Raw genomic sequence first — 26,118 nt, 5'->3', positions numbered from 1 at the left:
ATGCAAAGAAATGATAAATGCTTGAGACGATGGATACCTCATTTACTCTCATGTAATAATTACATTGTATGCTTGTATTAAAATATCTCATTACCTCATACATATATACATCTACTATGTATCCATAAAAATTTAAAAAATACCTGTTTTAGATATTGTGCATTCCCTTCTTTAAAGGAATATGATTTGTATACAAGAAATAAGAGTGATAATACCACATAGTAAGTACAATGCAATTATGAATGCAGATGGATAAAGTCTGATCCAAGTTCAGCTGTTTTTAACAATTCTTTCTTTGGACAAATATCTCATTCCTTCCTAAATGGGAATGAACTTATCCAATTTGCAGAATTTTAATGATAATTTGCTGTGGACATATCCATATAACTATATGTTTGAGACATGGGTTGACGGATGGATATATCCATATAAATAGATGTATAATATGGATATATTTATATATATATAAAAGAGATATATTTATACATTTATTACATATCTTATTGTATATAAGATTTATATGTGTGTATATATGTGTGTTTGTGTATATATATATGTGTGTGTGTATATGTATAAATGTGTGTGTGTGTACTTATAGGTATATATATCTTTTCCATCCCTTGTCACATCACAGACTCTCTATGGCTCACATTTAATTGTTGCGCTCTCTCTCTCTTTTTTTTAAATTTTTACCTTGAACACCATCCTAGTGTAATTTTTGCTATTTTTAAAAGCTTGAATTTCTAAAAATGTTAAATAAGACTTCACACAGGGTAGCAAACAATATTGAGATATCATCAAAATACAATCATTGCTAAAACATTACCCTGAAGACTATGTATGGGAAGATATAATTGAAATGATTAATACTTTACTCCCAGTGAGCTGCCCATCATGTTTTCCTAGGGATAAATGGACTATGTTAATTGGCTTGTCTGACATTGGTAGTGGGAACGATTCTCAGTTCTTCTCTGCTGCCAGTCATACAGACATCATCGAAAAGTCATGCTTGGCATGTACACAGAGGAATGGTTGGAGTTGTAGATTCTGTGGATAAAACTAATATTGACATTTATTTGAATATATCCTTATCTCTGAAGATTTATCCACATTTTAAGGAAAATGTGGTTTTCTTATAGGTAGCGTAGTAATCAATATTTTGAAAATTAAATGATATTTTAAGTTCAGCAAAGGACTTTGTTTTAAATTTTTGTGTGTGTGGAAAGTCAACACTATCTAAAACTATCTGCTATATAACATAAATCCAAGTGTATAAATATTTAGTTTACATAAAATAACATAAGCCAGAAACTACTATATTCTGATGAAAAACATTTACTTTAAAGAAATTAGTTAGAATTAAATACTAATCAGATTTTTTACCATTATTATAAAATACAGTTATGAAATTGAAAGTAAATAACCATGCTTTAGTTTTTTCATTCATTTTCTTGTTTATGTAAAACACTTGATAATATATTTTTATATGCCAGCAAAATACTGGGGCTTTAGAAGTCAATGATGCAAAATGTCCCTGCCCTCAAAATGTTAGCTATGTCCTGAAAAGACAGGCAAGTAAACAGACATATATAAGCAACATACATGCCATGAGAAAATTATGGAACATACATAAGGTGCAAGAGCAGTATATCAGAGACCTCAGTGCTGACCAGGGGAATAGATAGAGCTTCCAGGGAGAGATGGCAGTGAAGCTTCTCCTTAAAAACTAATAAAAATTATGTAAAATGCAGAGTGCTAAGTATGGTGACCCACGGAGAGGCAACACCACGAGTAAAACACAAAGTTGATAGTATCACACATTCAGACAAGAAGCAATTCTTTTGTGCTGGATTACAGAAAGACAGAGGGGAGTGACAGAAGGTGAGTCTAAAGTGTTATTAGGCAAGACCAGCTCATCACGTCTTTTATGCCAAATTAATAATGATGGCCTTATAATTTTTTATCCAAACAAAGGCACATCTTGAGAATAAACACGGACACCAATTAATGAATGCTGGCAAAACAAGATTCCATCAAGCCTGTCCTTCGAAAACTAGGTAAATGACTTGTTGAGAAATGTAGGCTATATTCTAATGTGAAATCTTCTAAAACTTTTAATTGAAAATCATATTTTGTAAAGAATACTTCACCTACTTTTGAGTAATAATTATGCTGGATAGTGTGTACGTGGATCTTAGACCTTTTACAAAGTTACAATAAACTGGGAAACATCCGGAGCAATTTTGTATAAGCAACTTTTCTAGCAGTTAAAAGGCCAATTGGACTTGTGCTTTCAAATTTAAGAAAGTGAGATATATGCAGAAACTATCTTGTCTTTCAGCCACTAGAGTACTACTGGGGAAATTACTTCACTGAAAAAGTTAATGCAGCTTTCAAACTTGTTTAAAAGGAATGTTTTGGATTGTTAGACACTGAGAGAATCTGACTTAACATTAATGTATCTGAAAAATCCTTAGACCCTAGAAATTGAAATCATATGAGTGAAATTTTAGAACCCCTCAGTGTATATTTAAGATGTCCTATCATCACTTTATATTTTATTCTGTTTTGCCTGGTTGGCACTGGAAATTCACAAAAGGCAAATCATAAAGTCATCTCTTCCTAAGTTTCTGCCAATATCAACTGCAAACAGTTTCAGGGTTTTATTTTTAAAGGAAAAAATAATAACTGCACTTGCAATTTTGCAATGGCAGCTTTGTAGTGCTCCACATAGCCTATTTTATGTATACTGGTGAGTCTTGATTTTAAATTTAAGCTGTTAAACCGCTTTTGGATCTTTCATTTGCATTCTATGAGAATTCGGATGATTCAGCATTCTATTCTATAGACACATTCATTCTGGTTTTCATATTCTGTTGGTAAATTAGCTGGACTTCTAACTAGACACCATCTCCAAAAAGAAGGTTGACAAATTTACTAGATGTATGATGAGTAGGCATTTTATAGATAAGCCATATCCTATTTCATATATCAAGAAGTGTTAGATTCAAAATTTCTCCAAAGGCTCTATGAGAAGAAAAACAGATGCTGACCCAGAGATCTGCTTTCCTAATGCAAACTTAAAGCAATTTGAAGACATCCCTTTAGATGTCCATTTTTTAAAAACCTCGCAGCTGATAGTTGTCATCAGAGATTGTTAGAGTGAGCTAGTTGTGACTATCAGGAGGAGTTTCTGAAGAACTTCCGGTAAGGTCTTCTGAGATCTGGACGCCCAGGAGTGGTGTCATTGATAGCTGCTGGGAACTGTCACAGAAAACAGAAAAAACTAAGGAAACATTGAGAATAGTCACAGAACACTATTTGCTTATTTTCTCAAAGTGAATAAAAGGGTTGATGAAAGACGAGGCAGGTAATCAACTGCTTAAGGAACAATTTTGATTAAACATTTTATAGACTCTGATGGGTTATGGGGTTAGAAACTCTTGTTGGGAACATAAAATAAAGTCAGTTGATTCCTTTAAAAGTAAGAGACTGGGGTAAATATGGAAGAACTGTGAGTTACATATGATTACTGTTATTGAAATTATTGTCCAGCTCAGAAGAATTATCCGACTTGGACCTTGTTCAATCTAATGGATTGTTTCTGTGAAATCATCACTAAACAATCAGATAACCAGGGATAGCCCAGAGATTTCCCTGTGAAGGAGATAAATCATTATTTAAATAGTAACTCACTTTTACTTTCCAAATAAATAACTTTAATAATTTGAATCATATAAGCCCTTAAATTTAATTTTAAATTACAGCAATAATAATTCAGTTATTCTAACATAATTATAATTCTAAAACCCTTTCTTGTCTCATGACCTTCATATTCACTTTTCTTTGTGTCTAGGGTATTCTTTTTCTGTACTCTATGACTTAATTCCTATTATCCTTCATGTATCTGCTTAAATAACATCTTTTCAGTGTAGATTTCCCTCACCCATAATTACCTCTCAGCAGCCTTTTACTTGCCCTCAAAGTACATATTAAATACACATAATTATGTACTTAGCTATATTTGCTTTCACTAGATTGTCAGCTGTATCTGACCAGGTCCGTGTCTTTCTTTCTTTGGCTGGATTTACTTAATGCTTATCAGAGTGTTTGTCACAGACTTGGTATTCAGTCAATAGTCAATAATTATTTAACATATTACTCATATGTTACAAATACATTTACAGAAGTATCACAGAAATTAATATCATCTCCAGAGTTTTAGAAAAATACATTTGAATAGTAAGAATATAATGCTTCTTGGTCAAATTAGACCTTTTAGACTAAATGATTATGGGAAGGTAAAGCCCATAGGGAACAATCCCGGGCCCGCCATCCACAAATCCACAATTTCACCAGCGTGCTGACATTCTAGAACTTATCTATAACTGGAAGGAAGACATGGGTTAATAACTGGGAGATACCTTCCAATGAAGTTTAGCCTTAGTAAAAATAATGTGCCAGTAAGGATGAGCTGTTTGGTTGGCATCAAACTTTTCCCTTATGAATATCTCTTTATTCCAGCAGCAGAAGAAGAGGTAGTTGAAGGACCTAGGGTTTGTTCATCTGCCTTCAGTAGCCTTCTCCAAAACTACAAAAACAGAAAATGCTTTAAAAAAATTTTTAAATTTAATCTCTTGTTGGAGAGGGTGAGACAAAACATGGTGTCAGAATCACCTATACTAAATAAAACATAGGGAGTGTGAAGTTTTTTCTATTCACGGGCTTTTACATTTTCTTATTTTTATTTGCACACATCTTTTCTCAGAAGAGCTTTGAGATTGAAACACTGAGTGAGATTTGAGAACAGACATTGAACAGATGAGTTATTACTGAGAAAGTATGATTACACTAAAACACCTAAAAAACATAGAAATGTATAAGAACGAGTCTTCACACTGACATATTGAGGATGTGTCTCTGCCTGAAACCTGATTGCAAAACATAGTGGAGGTTAACGAGAAGAAAAAGAGTGGTTTTCTGTTTGTATTATTTTCATCCTGATCCAGGTCTGTTGATTCAGTCATATATACTCATAAAAGTGAAAAAACTTTTGTAAACCAACCTCATTTTTATTCTCTCTCCTCAATTTTTAAAGGTCGTTTATTTAGTCAAAACACAGCCTTTGTCACCAAACAAGCATACCACTTTCATAAAAACTAGCAAAAACCACAAACTTCAAGAACATTTTCTTAACTAAGATAAACATTAAAAAGAACAAAATATAAACTCAACCATTTCTAATCATTTTTATTCCACATTTCTCTGCACACAATTATAAACTGTAATAGAGAGATAATTCTGCATTTTTTCATTTGTTCATAAGTATAAATGCTCATATAAATGATGCTATGAACAGGTGCTTATTAAGTCTGAAAATTACTAAAGCATACTAAATAAATAGAACCAATATCAAATTATACACATTTTAAGTCAACTGATAATGTGCAATTATAAACACAAAATTCTACATGTTGCATAACTTTTACGTGGTCACTTAGCAATGATCCAGGAGAAAATACCCTGAGTTTATAAGTGGCTGCAATATTAATATTAGGCAAGAGTGTGACATAAATATTATAGATTATGTATACAATTAAGTTGTTTTTAAAATGCATAATGTTGACATTATAGAAAATATAACTCTAATTATATAAAGTACCACTCGGCATACATCTTGAATACTAGGTTAATTTGATGTTTCACATCTTAAAAAACTATACTGTATAAAAATGAGAACAACACGGATGGTGAGGGGTTAATACATTTGAAGGGATTAAATTATCAGCTTTTAGAAGGGAAAGACAAAGGGAGAATGGCTACTGGCATATGTTTATATGTGAAGGGCTGTCATATACAAGTCTGTAGCAATTCATTATCCAGTGTTCTCCAAAGCATTGTAAGGATGGGCAGGCAAAAATGACTGGGAAGAAAATTTTGACCCAAAACAGGAAAAAAGAATTAAAAACTTCTGATAGATTTTTAGCTCCTTGAACATAGATACATGTCCTAACACTTCATTTTTTGTCTTTAGTGCTTGGCATAGTCCTCCTCACATGAAAGTTCTTCAAAAATTAATGTCGAATCAATGAAGGTATTAACAAACACAACTGACCAATAATGAAATAATCAGCAGTGCAACAAAATGAGCCTTTGACTGTTGAGAGTATTGAAGCAAAGGCCAAATGACTACCAAATTGGAATGTAATGAAAGTTGAGATAGTAAAATATGCCCAATTTTAATTTGTGTCTTTTAAAATCAATTTAAAATCCATTTTAGGATTATATAACTTATTATGTTTACAAACATTTCCATTAAGTGGAAGGTTGTAATATTTGCTCGTCTGCCCCTTAAAATAGAAAGGTGTATTGGTTACGAGGACAGATGTTGGCAGAAGGTAAACTAAATCAAGATTTATTCTTATATCTTGCAGCCTTGTTGTTTCTATCTCTAAGTGTGAATTACAACTGTAGGAAACTTTTTAGGGATGCTGTAAGAACAATGTTGAGATATTATATCTTCCTCAGAAAGTCTCATGAGCATCATTTAAATATGTTGTCGGTATAATCTCTCAGGATTAGATGATAGTGCTTTCTTCATGTGTGATATTAATAATAACACTAAAGATGTTTAAGGAAAGTAGTTAGTATGAATCCGATGGTAAAGAATCACTAGATTCAACCATTTCGCTAGAATGCTTTGCTGACATCCCAGATGATAATTACATGAATTATTGTATCAGAGACTTTAAAACTTGAAAGTTCAACTATGCCAGGGGTGGTGCAGCTCACGCCTGTAATCCCAGCACTTTGGGAGGCGGGCAGATTACGAGGTGAGGAGATCCAGACCACCCTGGTCTAACCATAGTGAAACCTCATGCTCTATTAATAAATATCAATAACATTAGCATGGGCTGTGGGGGCGGGCACCTGTAATCCCAGCTACTCAGGAGGCTGAGGCAGGAGAATTGCTTGAGCCCAGGAGACGGAGGTCGCCGTGAGCCGAGATCACACCACTGCACTCCAGCCTGGGTGACAGAGCAAGACTCCATTTCAAACAAACAAACAAATAAAAAACAAGCAAACAAACAAATTGAAAGTCCTTACACGATTGTGTGTGTGTGTGTGTTTGTGGGCACATCAAGCCCTGCTATCCAGAGACTTTATTCAGCAGAGTAAATTTATGATTTAAAATCAGTATTTTGCTTCATTTTACTGGAAATCATAAAAGAAAGGGAAACTGACTAAGTATCTCTATGTTTTATATCATTAACAACTCTGATTTTTGTTTTTTTAAAAAAGGATATTTAAGAGCGTAAAAGTGTACGTGAACTTCCTCCATTAGATATTACTTGAATTGACTGCTGATTTCCTAGATCCTGACTAGTTAAAATACACAGTTTGATTTGAAATAATTGTAGCTTGCAGATTTAGATTCTACTTGAATGTCACAGTTTCAGACTTGGTGTGTGTGTGGTATTTTTTTTTTTAAATTTTAATTTTTGTGGGTATCTGGTAGGCATATATATTATATTTATGCAGAGCATGAGGTATTTTGATACAGGCATGGGATGTGTAATAACCAAATCGAGGTTAATAGGATAACCATTCCCTCAGGCATTTATCCTTTGTGTTACAAACAATTTAATTATACTCTTTCATTTATTTTAAAGTGTATGATTAAATCAGTATTGAATATAGTCACCCTGATGTGCTATCAAATAGTAGGTCTTATACAATCTTTCTAATTACTTTTTGTACCCATTAGCCAGCCCTATTTCCTCCCACCACCGAAGATGTTGAGCACCTTTTCATAAGCCTGTTTGCCATTCGTATGTCTTCTTTTGCAAAATGTCTATTGAAATCCTTTGCCCATTTTTAATATTGTGGTTTTTTTCTTATAGAATTATTAGAGCTCCTTATAAATTCTGGTTATGAATCCCTTCTCATACGGTAGTTTGCAAATATTTTTTCCCATTACATGTTTTATATCTTCACTTGGTTGTTTCCTTTGCTGTGCAGAAGTTTTTTAACTTAATGTGATCCCATTGGTCCATTTTTGCTTTGGTTGCCTGTGCTTGTGGGATATTACTCAAGACACCTTTGCTCAGACCAATGTCCTAGAGAGTGTCCTCAATGTTTTCATGTAACGGTTTCATAGTTTGAAGCTTATATTTAAACCATTAGCCCATTTTGATATGATTTTTTATATGGCAAGAGATAGGGATCAAGTTTCACTCTTCTGCATATAGATTCCCAATTTTTCCAGGGCTATTTATTGAAGAGACTGTGTTTTCTCAATCCATGTTCTGGGCATTTTTGTTCAAAATGAGTTCACTGTAGGTGTGTGGATTTATTCTGGCATTGTCTATTCTGTTTCATTAGTCCATATGTCTGTTTTTATGCTGTTTTGGTTACTATAGCTCTGTTTTATGCTCTTTTGGTTACTATTTCTGTAGTATAATTAGAAGTCAGATAATGTGATTCTTTCAGTTTTCTTCTTGTTGCTTAGGATAGCTTTGGGTATTCTGGGTCTTTTGTGGTTTTACATAAATTTTAAGGTTGTTTCTGCTATTTCTGTGAAGAAGAATGTCATTTGTATTTTGATAGTAATTGCATTGAATCTGTAGAATGCTTTGAGTAGAATGGACATTTATAAAATATTGATTCCTTTTATATTTTTGTATTATCTTCAATTTCTTTCATTAGCATTTTATAATTTTCATTATAGAAATCTTTTACTTCTTTGGTTAGTTCCCAGGTATTTAATTTTTTTGTGACTATTTTAAAAAGGATTACCCCTTTGATTTCTTTTTCAGACTGTTCACTTTTGACACACAGAAATACAAATGATTTGCGTATGTTATTTTGTATTCTGCAACTTTAATGAATTTGTTTATTAGTTCTAGTAGTTTTTTTAGTGGGGTGTTTCGGTTTTTCCAAATATAAGATCACGTCCTTCAAACAAGAATAATTTGGTTTGTTTATTTCCAATTTGGATGCCCTTTCTTTCTTTTGTCTGATATCTCTAAATAGCACTTCCAGTACTATGTTGAACAACAGTAGTGAAAGTAGGCATCCTTGTCTTGTTCCATATCTTAGAGGAAAACCTTTCAGTTTTTTCCTGCTTCAGTATGATATTAGTTGTAGATCTGTTGTATACAGCTTTTATTATTTGGAGTTATATTCTTTCTTTACCTAGTTTTTCAAGGGTTTTTATTAAGAAAGAATGTTGAATCTTATCAAATGCTTTTTCAGCATCAATTGAAATAATCATATGGATTTTGTCCTTGATTCTCTTGATAAGATTCATCATATTGATTAATTTGTATATGTTGAATCTTCCTTGCATCCCTGGGATAAATTCTATTTGGTAATGATGAATGATCGATCTTCTTAATTTATTGTTGAATTCCATTTGCTGGTAGTTTTTGATAATTTTTACATCAATATTTATCAGATATATTTGCCTGAAATTTCCTTTGTTTTAATGTATCTGTCTGGTTTTGATGTCAGAGTAATACTGGCCTCATAGAATGAGTTTGGAAGTATCCCTTCCTCCTCTATTTTTCAGAATACTTTGAATAGGATTGGTATTAGTTATTTAAATGTTTGGTAGAATTAAGCAGTGAATACAATGGGACCTTGCTTTTCTCTACTAGGAGATCATTTATTATGACTTCAATCTTATTTCTTGTTATTGCTCTGTTCAGATTTTGAGTTTCTTCATAATTTAATCTTGGCAGGCTGTATATGCCTAGAATTCATTTTCTCTAGATTTTCCTATTTATCAACATGTAGTTGATCATGGTAGCCACTAATGTTCCTTTGACTTTCTGTAGTATCAGTTGTAATGCGTCCTTTTTCTTCTCTGATTTTATTGATTTGAGCCTTCTGTCTTCTCAGCTAGTCTGGCTAAAAGTTTGTCAATTTTATTTGTCTTTTCAAAAAACATGCATTTCCTTTTGGTGATCTTTTTGATCGTTTTCTTTATTTCAGTTTCATTTACTTCTGCTCTGATCTTTATTATTTCTTTTCTTCTACTAATTTTAGGCTTGGTTTGCTTTTGCTGTTTTTGTTCTTCAAGATGCATCATTAATTTATTTATTTGACATTTTTCTTCTATTTTGATATGAACACTTAATAGCTGTAATTTTCCCTCCTAGTACTGCTTTCACTGTATCCATATATTTTGGTATATTTTGTTTTCATTATCATTTGTTTGAAGAAATATTCTTATTTTCTCAATTTCTTCATTGATCCACTGGTCATTTAGCAGCATATTGTTTAATTTGTATGTATTTGTGTAGCTTCTAAAATGTCTCCTTATTTATTTGTAGTTTTATTCCATTGTGTCAGAGAAGATGTGTAATATTACTTTAATTTTTTTTTAATGTTTTAAGACTTGTTTTGTGACCTAATATATGGTCTACCTTTGAAAATAATTCATGTACTGGGAAGAAGAATGTGCATTCCTAAGCCATTGGATGAAAAGTTCTGTAAATATCTATTAGATCCATTTGTTCTTTAGTGCAGATAAGTTAGATATTTCTTTGTTGATTTTCAGACTGGAAGACCTGTCTATTGCTGAAAATGAGGTGTTAAAGACTCCAGCTATTATTGGATTGACGTCTATGTCTCTCTTAGCTCTAATATATGCTTTATGTATCTGGGTGATGTTGGATACATACATATTTACAATTGTCATATCTCTGAAATGGTTTGGAACTGTGTCTCCAACAAATCTCATATCAAATTATAATTTCTAATGATGGAGGTGGGGTCTGGTTGGAGGTGACTGGATCATGGTAGTAGTTTCTCCTTAATAGTTTGACACTGTTCCCCTCGGTACTGCTGCCATGCTGGTGAGGAAGTTCTCATAAGATCTGGTTGTTTGAAAGTGTGTAGCACTTCCCCTCTCTTTATCTCTTCTTCCTGTTCTGCCCATGTGAAGCACTGGCTCCTCCTTTGCCACTCACCATGATGGTGTGTCTCCTGAGGCCTCTCCAGAAGCTGAGTAGATAGCAGCATCATATTTTCTGTACAGCCTGTCAAACTGTGAGCCAATTAAACTTACTTTCTTTCTAAATTACTGTCTCAGCTATTTCTTTATAGCAGGGTGAAATGGACTAATACAATTATTTTAGTGAATGCACCTCTTTATTATTGCATAATGACATTCTTTATCTCTCTTTATACTGTTCTTTTTTTTTTTTTGACGGTGTCCTGCTCTGTTGCCCAGGATGGAGTGTAGTGACATGATCTTGGCTCACTGCAACATTCACCTCCCAAGTTCAACTGATTCTCCTCCCTCAGCCTCTCGAGTAGCTGGGACTATAGGAACACTGCACCACACCTGGAAAATTTTCACATTTTTTTTAGCAGCACAGGCTTTCACCCTGTTGGCCTGGCTGGTCTCCATCGCCTGACCTCAAGTGATCCGCCCAGCTCAGCTTCTCAAAATGCTGAGATTCCAAGCATGAGCCACTGTGCCTGGCCCTAGAGTTTGTGCCTGAAAATGTATTTTTTCCTCATGTAAGTATAGCTATTCCTGCTTGTTTTTTGTTTTCATTGCATGAAGTCTTTTTTCTATCTCTTTATTTTAAGTCTGTGTGTATCTTTATAGGTAAGTGTGTTTTTCGTAGTCTCAGATAATTAGGTCCTTTTTAATAAATCAATTCATCTACTCTATGTCTTTTGATTGAAGAGCTTAGTCCTTTTATAATCAATGTTATTATTGATGAATAAGTCTTACTATTGCCATTTTCTTTTTTGTTTTCTGATTGTTTTGTAGTCTTCTTTTCCTTCTTTCCTTCCTTCTTGTCTTCCTTTTAGTGAAGGTGATTTTCTCTGGTGTTATAATTTAATTTCTTGCTTTTTTGTGTGTGTGTATGTATTTCATATTTTTCAATTTCAAGTTACGAGACTTGCAAGTAATATCTTATAACTCATTATTTTAAACTGGTGACAACTTAACACAGCAAAAACAAACAAGCAAAGAACAGTAATAAAAACTTAAATTCATACCTCCACTTTCTCACTTTTTATTGTTACTCTATGTTTTATTTTACTGTCTATATCTTAAAAAGTTATTGTAATTATTATTTTTTATGGGATCATCATTTTCTGTTTCTACTTAAGAGTAGTTTACACATCATGATTACAGTGCTATAATGGTCTGTGTTTTTCTGTGTGTTTATTGTTACTAGTTTTGTACATTCAGGTGATTAGGTATTGCTGATTTGCTCATTAATGTCCTCTTTTTCCAACTGAGCCTCCAGATAATTCCTTATTGCTAATTAATGTCTTTTCCTTTATATTGAAGAAATCACTAGAGCATTCCTGGTAGGACAGATCTGCTGTTGATGTAATCTCTCAGCTTTTGTTTGTTTGGTAAATCCTTTATTTCTCCTTCGTGCTCGAAGTATATTTTTGCTGGATAAACTAATCTACTATAAGGTTGTTTTTGTTTTTTTCCTTCAGCCCTTTAATATGTCATGCCACCTTTTCCTGTAAGAAAATCTGTAAACTTTCCACTAAATATTGGCTACCAGATGTATTAGAGTTCTGTTTTATGTAATTTATTTATTTTCTTCTGCTCCTTTTAGAATTTCTTCATCTTTGACCTTTGGGAATTTGATGATTAAATGCCTTGAGGTAGTCTCCTCTGTGTGGACTCTCTTTGGTATTCTACATCCTTCTTGCACTTGAATGTTGATATAATCCTCTAGGTGTAGGAAGTTTTTCTGATAGTATCCCTTTGAATAAAATTTCTACCCTAATCTCTTTATCCGTCTCTTCCATAAGGCCAGTAACTCCTAGATTTGTCCTTTGGAGGCTATTTTCTAGATCTTGTAGTTGTACTTTTGTTTATTCTTATTTCTTTTGTCTCCTCTGACTATATGGAGACATATAGCCTTTCTTTAAGCTCACTAATTCTTTCTTCTACTTGATCAATCCTGTTATTAAGATACATTGATGCATTCTTCAGTAGGTCAGTCACATTTTTCTGTTCCAGAATTTCTACTTCTTTTTAATGATTTCAATCTCTTTGTTAAATTTAACTGATATAATTCTGAATTAATTTTCTCTGTTATCTCTTTTTTTTTTTTTTTTTTTTTTTTTAGTTTCCCCAAAATAGCTATTTTGAATTCTCTGTCTGAAAGGTCACATATCTCTGTTTCTCCAGGATTAGTCTCTGGTTCCTTAGTTAGTTCATTTGGTAAGGCCATTTTACCTGAATGATCTTGAAATTTTTGGATGTTCTTCAGAGTCTGAGCATTTAAGTGTGAAGTTTTTATTGCAGTCTTCATGGTCTGAGCTTGTTTGTGCCTGTTTTTCTTGAGAAGGTTTTTCAGGTATTTGAAGTAACTTAAGCTCCAAGCCAAATAATGCTATAGTTCTTGCATACTCATCAGAGTACTGCCTTTGTGGTCTTGGTTAAGATCCAGAAGCATTCTCTAGATTACTAGACAGAGACTCCTATTCTTTTCCCCTACTTTATCCAAAACAAATGAAGTCTCTCCCCCTATACTGAGAAGCCTAGTGCTGGGGATGGTGGGATTCAAGCACTTCTGTGGCCACCACCAATGGAGTATTCAGGGAGAGACCTGAAAGCAACAGAGCAATGTGTCTTACCCAAGATTCATTGTAACCACTATATAGCTACCACCTATGTTCATACAAGACCTTTGGTGTCCATAATCAGCAAGTGTGGAAGCCAGACGGACTTGTATCCTTCACTCTTCACTTCAGGGCAGTGAGTGCCTCATGTGCTGGGTGGGTCCAGAGGTGCTGTCTGTGAGCCAAGGGTTGGAGTCAAAAAGCTTAGATATCTACATAGGGTACCATTCTACTGCATTTGGCTGAGCTGGCACCAAACCATAAGACAGTGCCTTTCTTGTTCCTCCCTTTCCCTTCTATAGGCAGGGGAGCTTCTCCCAGTGGCTACCACCACTGCTTTTCCACAGGGACACACAAAGTGAAATTTCTTTCAAGTTTATCTAGAACCCCAGAGCACTGTAGCCTGTGGTGGTGAGGTTTGCCAAAACTCAAGTTCTGACTGCTAGGATGGGTAATTGCCCTCTGGCTAGGGCTGTTCCAAATGCATCCTCTGCATGGTTTCTGGCTAAGTCCAGCACGGCTGTGCTCTCTGCTGTGACAGGGCAACACTGAGTTCAATATAAAGTCTCCGGGACACTGTGCTCACCCTCCCCAAAGGGCATAGATTCTCTCTGCCTGCCACACAGCCACTGCTGGGAGAAATGAGGATTGTGTCAACAGAAATTCAAGAATTCCTACTCACTTCAAGTGCCTCTTTCAGTGATTTGAAGTTAAAACTAGGTACTGTGATTGCTTAGTAGATTTTTGGTCCTTTTTAAAAAGATCTTTTATTTTAATTTTTGTGAATACATAGTAGGTGTATATATTTTGGGAGTACCTGAGATATTTTGATGCAGGCACTCAAAATGTAATAATTACATTGTATAGAATGGGAATCTATCCTCTCAAGCATTTATCCTTTGTGTTACAAATAATCAAATTATAGTCTTTTAGTTATTTTAACCCTTTTTCTGTTTGTTCCAAGAATACTCACCAGCAACACTTGTGATTTCATTGTTTACCCTGAGATAATTTTGCCACAAAATATCTCACTTTCATTATTATTTTTGCAACACTCTACTATATCAACTTTGGAAACAACAAAAAAAATGTCATTCTATTAACAGCATTCTGTTTTTAGTAGTGGTATTTCCATGTACAAAATATAGTCATTCTCAAGTGCTGAAAATGTCAAATCCTAGAAAACGTAGCATTTCTACACGTGATGTTAACTTCATTCTCAGTTGGCTGACGATTCATTTGATGAATCCAGTTTTTCCGAAATAGATGATTCTGATGATTCAGACGATTCTGATGTTAGTTCTGTTTAGAAATAACTTTAAAAACTGTTTTTACATTTTATTTTCACATCGAACATCAGTCAGATTTGCTTCAGCCTCAACTATTGTGTTTATGTAAAATTAAAAGAGTCCTGGCAGCAATCTGCACTTTTTTCTAAATGAGAAAAAGGTTAAATTGTACAAATAAATGATTATTGACTATAGTCATTATGTTGTGTTATCAAATACTAGGTCTTATGTATTTTTCTAACTATTTTTGTACCCATTAACCATCTCATTACCCTTCTCAGCCACTGGTAACCAACCTTTTACTCTCTATCTGCATGAGTTCAATTGTTTTGATTTTTAGCTACCACAAATAAGTGAGAACATGTGATGTTTGCCTTTATGTACCTGGCTTATGTTACTAAGCATAATGACTTCCAGTTTCACACGTGTTGTTGCAAATGACAGGGCCTCATTCTTTTGTATGGCTGAAGAGTATGTTATTGAGTGTATTTATCCATTCAGCTGTTGGTGGATACTAAGATTGCTTCCAAATCTTGGATATTGTTAACAGTGCTGCAGGAAACATGGGTGTGCAGATACTCCTTGTATATAATGATTTTCTTTGTTTGGGGTATATACCTAGCAATGAGATTGATGGATCATATAATACCTCTATTTTTAGGTTTTTGAGGAACTACCAAACTATTCTTCAGTGTGATTGTATGAATTTACATTCATCTCAACCGTGTATGAGGTTTTCATTTTCTCCACATTCTTGCCAGCATTTGTTATTGCCTGTGTTTTGGATAAAAGCCATTTTAACTGGGGAAGGATAATATCTCTGTTGTAGTTTTGATTTGGATTTCTCTGATGATGAGTTATGTTGAGCACCTTTTCTTATGCTTGTTTCTCATTTGTATGTTTTCTCCTGAGAAATGTCTATTCAGATCTTTTGCCCATTTTTAGTTATATTATTACAAATTTGTTCATAGAGTTGTTTGAGCTCCTTCTATATTCTGGTTATTAATCCTTTGTCAGATGGGCACTTTGAAAAAGTTTTCTTCCATTTTATTTATTGGCTCTTCACATTGTTGATTGTTTTCTTTGCCGTTCAGAAGCTTTTCAACTGGATGTGATTCCTTTTGACCATTTTTGCTTTGGTTGCCTGTGCTTGTGGGGTATTACTCAAAAAATTTTGCCCAGACCAATGCCCTGAAGTGTTTCCCTTATGTTTGTAGTAGTTTCATAGTTTAAAGTCTTAGATTTAACTCTTCAATGCATTTTGATTTGACTTTTGAATATGGTGAGAGATAGGAGTCTAGTTTTATTCTTCTGCATATGGATATACAGTTTTCTCAGCACCATTTATTGAAGAGGCTCTTTCCCCAGTGTGTGTTCTTGGCACCTTTGTTGAAAATGAGTTCCCTGTGTGTGTGAGAATTTGTTTCTGGAATCTCTGATCTGTTTTGATTACTAAAGATCTGTAGTGTAATTTGAAGTTAGACAGTGTGATTCTGCCAGTTTTGTTCTTTTTGCTTAAGATAGCTTTGGGTATTATGGGTCTTTTGTGGCTTCATTTAAATGTTAGGATTGTTTTCTATTTCTGTGAAGTAAATCATTAGCATTTTGATAGGAATTGCATTGAATCTGTAGATTGTTTTGGTTTATTGACCATCTAACAATATTGATTTTTCCCAATCCATAATCATGAAATAACTGTATATGTTTTTGTATCCTCTTCAATTTTTTTTATCAGTGCTTTATAGGTTTCATTGTAGAGATGTTTTAATTATTTGGCTAATTCCTAGGTATTTAATTTTATTTTTAGTTATTATAAATGGGATTGCTTTTTAAATTCTTTTTCAAATTGTTCATTGTAGGCCTATGGAAATACTACTAATTTTTGTATGTTTGTTTTGTAACTTCCAAGTTTACTGAACTCAACTATCGGTTCTAATAGTTGATGGGTGGAGTCTTTAGGCTTGTCCAAATATAAGATTATTTCTTCTGCAAACAAAGATAATTTGAATCCTTCCTTTCCAATTTGGATGACCTTGATTTCTTTCTCTTGCCTAATTGTTCTAGCTAGTACTTCCAGCACAATATTGAATAACAGTGGTGACAGCAGGCATTCTTGTCATGTTTCAGATCTTAGTGAAAAGCTTCAGGTTTTCCCCATTGTCTATGATACTAACCTAACTGTGCATCTGTCATATACAGCTTTTATTATGTTATGGTTTGTTTTTTCTATATCCTTTTTTTCAGGGGTTCTTATCATGATGAGATGTTGAATTGTATCAAATGCTTTTTCAGCATCAATTGAAATTATCATTTTTTGTCCTTTATTCTGTTGATATGATATATTACATATTTTGATTTGCATATATAGAACCATTCTTTCATCCCTGGGATAAATCTCACTTGGTTATAATGAATAATCTTTTTAATGTTGTTGAATTCAGTTTGCTAGTATTTTGTTAAGGAATTTTACATCAATATTCATCAGATATATTGGCCAGTAGTTTTCTTTCTGATGTGGTTTTGTCTGATTTTATTATCACGGTCATTCTGGCCTCATAAAATGAGTTTGGAAGTATTTTCTCCTCTTCTGTTTTTTTATAATAGTTTGAGTGTGATTGGTTTTAGTTTGTTAAATATTTGGTAGAATTTAACAGTGAAGCCATCAGGTCCCAGTCTTTTGTTTTTTAGGATAATTTTTACTGTGACTTTGATCTACTTACTTGTTATTGATCTGTTGAGATTTTAGATTTCTTCTTGGTTCTATCTTGGTAGGTTGTATGTATCTAGGAATTCATTCATTTTTTTTTTCCTAGATTTTCCAATTTATTGGCACGTAGTTGTTCATAGTAACCACTAATGATCATTTGAATTGTTGCAGTATCAGTTATAATGTCTCCTTTTTTCATCTTTGATTTTATTTATTTGAATGTTTTCTCTTTTTTTTTTTTATCTTGGTCTAGCTAAAGGTTTGTCAATTTTATTTAACTTTTGGAAAAAAACACAAATTTTTGTTTCATTAATCTGTAACTTTAGAGGGCTATATATGTTCTACTGTACTGTGGCTAAGCTGGCAATCAAATCACAAGATACAGTTCTTCCAACTCTCCCTTTCTTTTCCAAAGGCAGGGGAGTCTTACTCCATTGCCACCACCACCATAGGCCCATAGGGAGTAGTGCCAGACTATCATCAATATTCCCTTAAGGGGCAGGAGCTCTTCAGTCAGCTTTTGGCGAATGCTGCCTGGCCTTGGACTCACCATTCAAGACAGATAGCTCCTTTCTGGGCCAGGGCAGGTCCAGAAATACCATACAAGACCAAGGTTCTGGAATCAGGGATGCCGAGTTCCCACTTAGTTCTTTACCACAGTGTGGCCAAACTTGTACCTAACGCACAAGATGAAGTACCCTTTACTTTTCCTTCCAATTTTCTCAAGTAGAAGGAATCTCATCCTTGTATCCACCACAGCTAATAATGTGTAGCCACCTTGTAGCCACTACAGCTATAAATGTGTTAAGTCCCACCTGAAGCCAGCAAGTCTCAAAGTCTCACCCAAAGTCCTTGATGCAGACCTGGGTATCACTGCCGGTTATTCAAGGTGCAAGGGCTCTTCCGTTACCAGATGATAAATCTTATCAAGGCTGAGTTCTTTCCTTAAAGCCAATGGATTACCTTCTAGTCCGGGTTGTGTTTAGAAATGTCATCAGGGAGCTAGGACCTGGAAAAATGGCCTTATGACTCTGAATGGTGACTTATCCTGCTGTGGCTGAACTGGCATCCAAGATGTAAGACAAAGTCCTCCCAACTCTTCCCTCTCCTGTCCTCAAGTGGAGGAAAGTGGTCTCTTTTGGGGCTGCAAGCTATGCAGCTTAGAGCTGGGGGAGGAGTGATTTCATCATTCCCTTAGCCACCCTGTCTAGTGTCTTAGGATGTCTTGTGCCTCCACCACCCACTGGCTCTGGGCTTAGTTCAGCACTAGGACTTGCCTAAAAGTTGCAGTCCTTGTGGCCTAGAATGGTTTTTAAGTTTATTTAGGGCCCTAAAGAACTTTATCCTGTGCTGGTCAGGCTTGTGGGAACTCAAGTTCAGGCCGCTATAATCAGCAATGCTCTTCTGGCTAGGGCTGGTTTAAATGCTCCCTTTGTGGGCAATTGTCAGCTGAACTTGATTTAGTTTTGTTTTCTGTTATAATAGAGCAGAACTGAGTTAAAAGTCTCACAGTTGCTGCAACCTCCCTCTCCCCAGTGCACAGAAATGCTCTGCACGTCATGCTGCCTCTGCTGGGGGATGGGAGAAGAGCGGCATCGGTGATTCAAGACTGAATTTACTACCTCCTCTATGGCTTTTTCAGTGATAGGAAGTTAAAATTAGGTACTGCAAGTGCTTCACTGGTTTTTGTTTCTTATGAGGGTGCTTTGTTTTGTGTGTGCAGGTAATTGTTAAACTGGTGTCTTTGTGGGGAGGACAAGTGGTATAGTCTTCTATTCTATTTTCTTGCTCAGCCCCAAGTCCTGGTTTTGTTTTTTTATGACAATGTTTTTGTTGTTGTTGTTGTGTATAGTTGTTTAAATTTAGTGTTCCTGTGAGGAGGATGGTCAGTAAAGGCTTCTATTCAGCCACCTTGCTCTAACCTTTCTAGTTTCAGGTTTTCTAAGTTTGGGAAATCACTTTTGTTTACTTCTAGCCACTAAAAAAAAAAGGTGACTGTAAAAGGTCTACTACAGGATTTTCCACAATGAGAGAGTATACATCTTTTGTCTACCACCATGTATTTGAAGCTTATTTAAAAGAAGTGAAATGTACATTGATAAAATGCTGTTTAAAAGCAGTCAGTCTGTAGAATAAACAAGAAAAAGAGTTGGAGCAGAGTCAAAGATTCAGCTGAACTCAAAATAGCTTCAAGTCTGAGCAAAAGTAGCATTTATTGAAGCCAAACTTCCTATGTATTTGTATTGTGTTGCAGAAAGCATTTTAGCTTGGGATGTAATTATAAATGCATAGCCTTTTCATATAATTATTTTTTCTAGCTCTTTTCAGTAGCTAAGCTGAGAAATTGAAGATGCAAAACAACATGGAAGTGAGAAATTTCAGTACACATGATATAAAATAAACATTCCTCTATCCTTTGACTACCATTCTGAAACAAATTAACTGTCCAAGAAGATCCCAGCTATACAATTTATGTCATTATGTTCCCGTTTCAGTCACAAATACAATATGTGATAGTGAGATAATTTAAGTGAAGGGAAACCAGGTAAGGTTCATTATGGGCTTGGAAATACTCACAAAGTTAAATATTGAAATAGATACCATAAAGCCATATACTTTATTATCATTTATTATCATAGAGAACATAATGATTTAGCAAAGAGTGATTGTATATACTTCCTTTTTGCAAATACCTAATTAAAAGCCATAGTTCTTACAGTGACAAAGTTTTTATACAATATTTTAACTTAAGGATGCTTAATGTAAACATGAGAAATATATTAACTTAAAAACAACCTTGTGGTACAACTTCGAATAGTTCTGTTTCATGATCGCGGTGGTGGTCATATAAAACCATGCATATGATAGAATTACATAGAACTACACAGACACACACACACACTCTCACACACTGGGCACATGAAAACTCAATTAGCCCTATGATTGTACTAACATCAGTTTTCTGGTTTTAATATTGTGCTATAGCTTTATAAGTCCAGCAATGAAGATTGCAGGGTAGGGATACATGAGACCTCCAGATTCATTTTTGCAACTTTTAAAAATCTATAATTATTTTAAAATGAAAACTGTAAAAAAAAAAAGAGTGAGAGAAACTTAATACCACCAAATCTTAGGCCACTCAAGCTGGCATAAAAGCATACCATAAACTAGGTGGCTTATTTATTTCTTACAGTTCTAAAAGTTGGAAAATTCAACATCAAAGTGCCAGGAAATTCTGTGTCTGATAAGGGTCCACTTCCTGGCTAATACATGATGGTCTTCTTGTCCTCACATGGTGGAAGCGGTGAGGGAGCTCTCTGGGTTCTCTTTTTTAAGGGCTCTAGCCAATGCCATTCATGAGGGCTTCACTCTCTTGACCCAATCACCTGTCAAAAGGCCTCATCTTCTGAAACCATCACACTGGTGATTAGATTTTTAACATGTGATTTTAGGAGGACATAAATATTAGTCTATAGCACACCAAAACAAAACTTGGACCTTGTTTTAAACCTGATTAATATTAACTGTAAAAAAAAAGAAAAAAAAATCAAAATACGTAATTGGTTGGCAAAATTCAAAGACTGATATTTTGCTATTCGGGTATTAATGTTAATTTTGTAAGGTATCAATGCTTTTGGTTATTGTAGAATGTTGTAATATAAACCAAGTCATAAATGGAATTTTTCCTGAAATTAAAAGTAAAATAAAATTTTTAAAATTAGTCAAACTGTATTAGTCCATTTTCACGCCGCTGATTGCTGATAAAGACATACCCGAGACTGGGTAAATTATAAAGAAAAAGAGGTTTAATGGCCTCAGTTCCATGTTACTGGGGAGACCTCACAATCATGACAGAAGGCAAAAGGCACCTCTTACTTACATGGCAGCAGACAAAAGAAAATGAGAACCAAGGGAAAGGGGTTTCCCCTTATAAACCATCAGCTCTCATGAGACTTATTCACTACCAGGAGAACAGTATGAGAGAAACTTCCCCCATGACTCAGTTATCTCCTACCAGATACCTTCTACATGAAAATTATGGGAGCTGCAACTCAAGGTGAGATTTGGACAGGGACACAGCCAAACCACGTCACAAACAAATGACCGAACCATGTCACAAACAAATGAACACAAAACACCCCAGCCTGTTATATATTTGATTCAGCAAGTTCCCTTGTCTGTTTCAGGCTAAGTCAAAACTAAGTAAACTCATGTTGTTCATTCCCATGAATATGCCATTTCAAAGCATAACTTGTTTAGGGACAATTTGATAAAAATAGAGCAAGACACTTGACAAATCTCTCCTCTCTGTTTCTCAGCTTTTGGCAATTTTTTCTGCATTTTGCTTATGGACTTGGAAGTTTTTTTGTGGATATAATTAAAATTTTTATTGCATTTGTCTACTAGTATCCTCTAATTTTTTCAATAGAAACATTGACAACTCATTTGTTCATTCTCACCTAAAAGTAATGTATTAGTTATTAACTGACTTTTAAAAAGGAAATTATGAGTTTAAAAAAAAAAAACCTTAAAAACTTTTATTGATTTCCTATATTGGCATCTGCTCCTCAGTCATTTTGGTGTGTATGAGAACACTGGCTGGAACATTAGTCCCTTCTAGTTAGGAGTCAGTATGAAATCTAATGACAAAATGCTTCTTAGGGATACAATCAAGTGTTTTATCCAAACAATACACAAAATATTTTTTTTTGGTAATGCATTTATCATAGATTTCTGACAGATCCAAACATAAACTTGAGCTCAGCCACTTGGTGTAAACTTGATTGAGTTATTATTTGTATTTTTAAGTTTAGGGTTTTTTTTTTTCTGTAATTTGAGATGATAAGAGAACTTACTTTATATGTTTGCTATAATTTTTAAATGCTGAAGAAAATACTGCATGTAAAATTTCTGGTCCAAGGATTATAATTCTGTATGCATGCACGCGTGTGTGTGTATGTGTGTGTGTGATTAAGGGCAATCAAGTTTCAGTATATTGGGTAGAACAAGTCCTCATCAGTCTTGGATAGTTAGAGATAGTATATTTATAACATGGAACAGAAAGAACAGTTGACTTAAAATACACAATCTTTCCATTTGGCAGATAATAGTAATGATGAATCTATATTATTTATATTATCATGTATTTGCTTGAAATACTAAAAACAAATAAACAAACAAATATTCTTGGTACAGCTGGAAGCACTAAACAAAGCATTCAATAAGGATAACTGATATAACTAAAATATTATAAGAAATAAAAGCAAATTCTGGTTCTTCTTTTAGATTATAAAAGTGACACACGCACAGCATAAGTAGTTATATCAAGGGACTGTACCAGGATATATTTTCTGGTACCACATATAATTAAACAAACATACATCCCAATGCAGTTGAAAGTTTTTGGAAGAGTACATCCAGTAGAAGGGGTTTAAAGTTATCTGTGGGAAAAATTATTTTTCGTTGCGTTTCAATAGGAGGCCAACGTGTACTTTTTTTTTTTTCTTCCTTTCTGCAGTTATTGTAATCTATTTGCTTCAGGGAAGATGAAAGTAACATTTTTTTCTATATAAGCTACAAAAAGACAAGACATTCTTTACTGGGGAAACACAGAGGACAAAAATGATCAAATAAAATCTAAAGTAACGTTAGCAAGCTAATTATAGTCCTTGCCTTTAGCAGATAATATTTCACATTTACAACAAACTCAGCTATTTATCAACATAGCTATAGATTTTGGATAACCCATGACATTTTCATATGAATAGTGTATATTATTACACAAATGTATTTATCACATTTCCTGCAATGCAAGTTTTTAAAATTGATTTTTAAATAGAAAAAAAAAATGAGCTTAATGTTTAGCAATACATCTTGCTGTGATAGATTTTTCTTCCTCAGCATATCAAGTGGATCTTGGACTGTCAGATAAGATATTGGTGGGCTTAGGTAACCATTTAGGGTGTTTTCCCCATATCTCTATAAACCTGTATTACCAGTGGGAAATAAATAACTTCTGTTGTGTATGAATAGATAGCACTGATGAATTATCTTCAATGTCTATGATTGGAATGATTAAGGAACTATATCAGCTACCTTTCTCAGTGCCTTCTGTGCTTATCAGACCAACTGTGAATGATTCAGAGAAGCATGCCATCTTTACTGTCATAACAGAACTTATGCTGTAAGTGTAGAGATGTGGTAAACATGCTTGAATCTTATTTTGAAAGAATACCAACCTAAACGTTCCCCCCACCAAACTCAATTAAACAAATAAAGCTGATTATCATCTCCTAGGAAAAAACATTGAGGGTAAAATTTTAAAGTTGCCTAACACTGACCACTAATTCTCAGTGAAAATGTACAACATCACTTTGATTTTCCCCTCATCTCAGTAGCAAAGATTGCATTAGTTAGGTTTCTCTAGAGGGACAGAACTAATAGGAAATATATTTTATATATACACACACACACATATATATATATATATATACACACAAATATATACATACATACATGTTCATATGTATGTGTGCATATATATATTTACAAGGTCTTACAATAGGCCATCTGAAAGCTGAAGAGCAGGGAGAGCCAGTCCAAGTCTCCAAACTGAAGAAACTGGAGTCTGATACTAGAGGGCAGGAAGCAACCAGTGTGGGAGAAACATGTAGGCTGTGGGGCTAGACTAGTCCAGTATTTTCACATTTTTCTGCTTGCTTTATATTCTAACCACACTGGCAGCTGATTAGATGGTGTCCACCAACAATCCAGGTGGGAATGCCTTTCCCAGCCCACGGACTTGAATGTTAATCTCCTTTGGCAACACCCTTACAGATAATCCAGGATCAATACTTTGCATCCTTCAATCCAATCAAGTTGACACTCAGTATTAATTATCACAAGTCCACCCCTTGTCAACGGGAACCCATACACATCTCCTGAGATCATACATAATCTTCAAATGAAGATGGTAATAAGGTCGTAATTACACCTAACTTAACACAACTATCCTTTGTACAACTGGAAACACACCAATCCCCAACCCAAATACTGTAACACAAAGTTAACAATACCTAAATGCTGGCATGAAGTCAATACATCTTATTTCATGTTATAAAGGAAAAAGGAAATAAAATGAAGATATTAGTACAAGTGTATACATGCACAAACATGAAAAGAAGGAAATACTCATGACAATCACAGTCCTCATTTCTGCAGGTGGTCACATGGTCATAGCTGGTATTGATGATTACTTTCTTCTACTATGCATTCTGTATTCCCTTTGCCTTCAGCAAGCACCTGAGCAGGTCGTGTTTTTTTTGTTTGTTTGTTTGTTTGTTTGTTTTGTTTTTTTTTTTCCTGGTGGAATGGCCCAAATTTTCATTCTTGAAGGGTCTGGAATTTGTAGTCCTGCCTGGATTGGACTGTTGTAGTTTCTCATTGACTTTAATCACAGGGAATGGAAATACTAGGAGACCTCCTAATGGATCTCTTGGTATTCCATGCATACTCTTCCTTAACTGTGTTGTGGAGTAGTAGACTGATTTCATCTTGATAGTCTGGATCAGTTACTCCATCCAACACTGTAACACCCTTCTTAGCTTGTTGGCTTAAAGGTAGAAGGAGCCCAAAGTGTCTAGGTGGCAATCTTAACTTCCAGATTAATGGAATTGTTGTTGTGTCTCCTGGTGGCAGTGTTCCTCCCTCTGGAACTAAGACCTCTAGGCCAACAGAATGTAATGGAAACAGGAAGCAAAATTTTTGCTTGTGGATCACTAGGGGTGATGGTGTGTGATGCCACTTCCACCCCTTGATTACTGGACCCGTGAATCCTGGCTATGGGAAAATCAGTATGATTTATTGGATGCTAATTTAGAGCATACATGGCCTTCTGGAGAACTTTGCCGCTGTCCTGCAAAGTATTGTCACCTAGTTGGCATTGCAATTGTGACTTCAAAAGGCCATTCCACCATTCTGTCAACCCAGTTGCTTCAGGATGATGGGAAACATGGCAAGACCAGTGAATTCCATGAGCATGAGCCCACTGCCACACTTCTTTAGCCTTAAAGTAGTGCCTTGGTGAGAGACAATGCTGTGTGAAATGCCATGATTATGGATAAGGCATTCTGTGAGTCTGCAAATGGTAGTCTTGGCAGAAGCATTGCATTCAGGATAGGCAAACCATATCTGGAGTAAGTGTCTATTCCAGTGAAGACAAACCTCTGCCCTTTTCATGATTGAAGAGGTCCAATATAATCAACCTGCCACCAGGTAGCTGGCTGATCATCCTGAGGAATGGTGCCATATAAATGGCTAAGTGTTGCTCTCTGCTACTGGTAAATTGGGCACTCAACAGTGGCCGTAGCCAGGTCAGCCTTGGTGAATAGAAGTCCGTGTTGCTGAGCCCATGCATAACCCCATTCCTGCCACCATGCCACTATGTTCATGAGCCCTTGGGTGGTGTCAGGGGTGGCTGGGGAAAGAGGCTGTGTGATG

This window comes from Papio anubis, chromosome 3 (genome assembly GCF_008728515.1).
Source record: "Papio anubis isolate 15944 chromosome 3, Panubis1.0, whole genome shotgun sequence".
NCBI classification, from domain to species: Eukaryota; Metazoa; Chordata; class Mammalia; order Primates; family Cercopithecidae; genus Papio; species Papio anubis.
The sequence above is the reverse complement of the archived record's forward strand: the minus strand, read 5'-3'. Positions refer to the sequence as shown.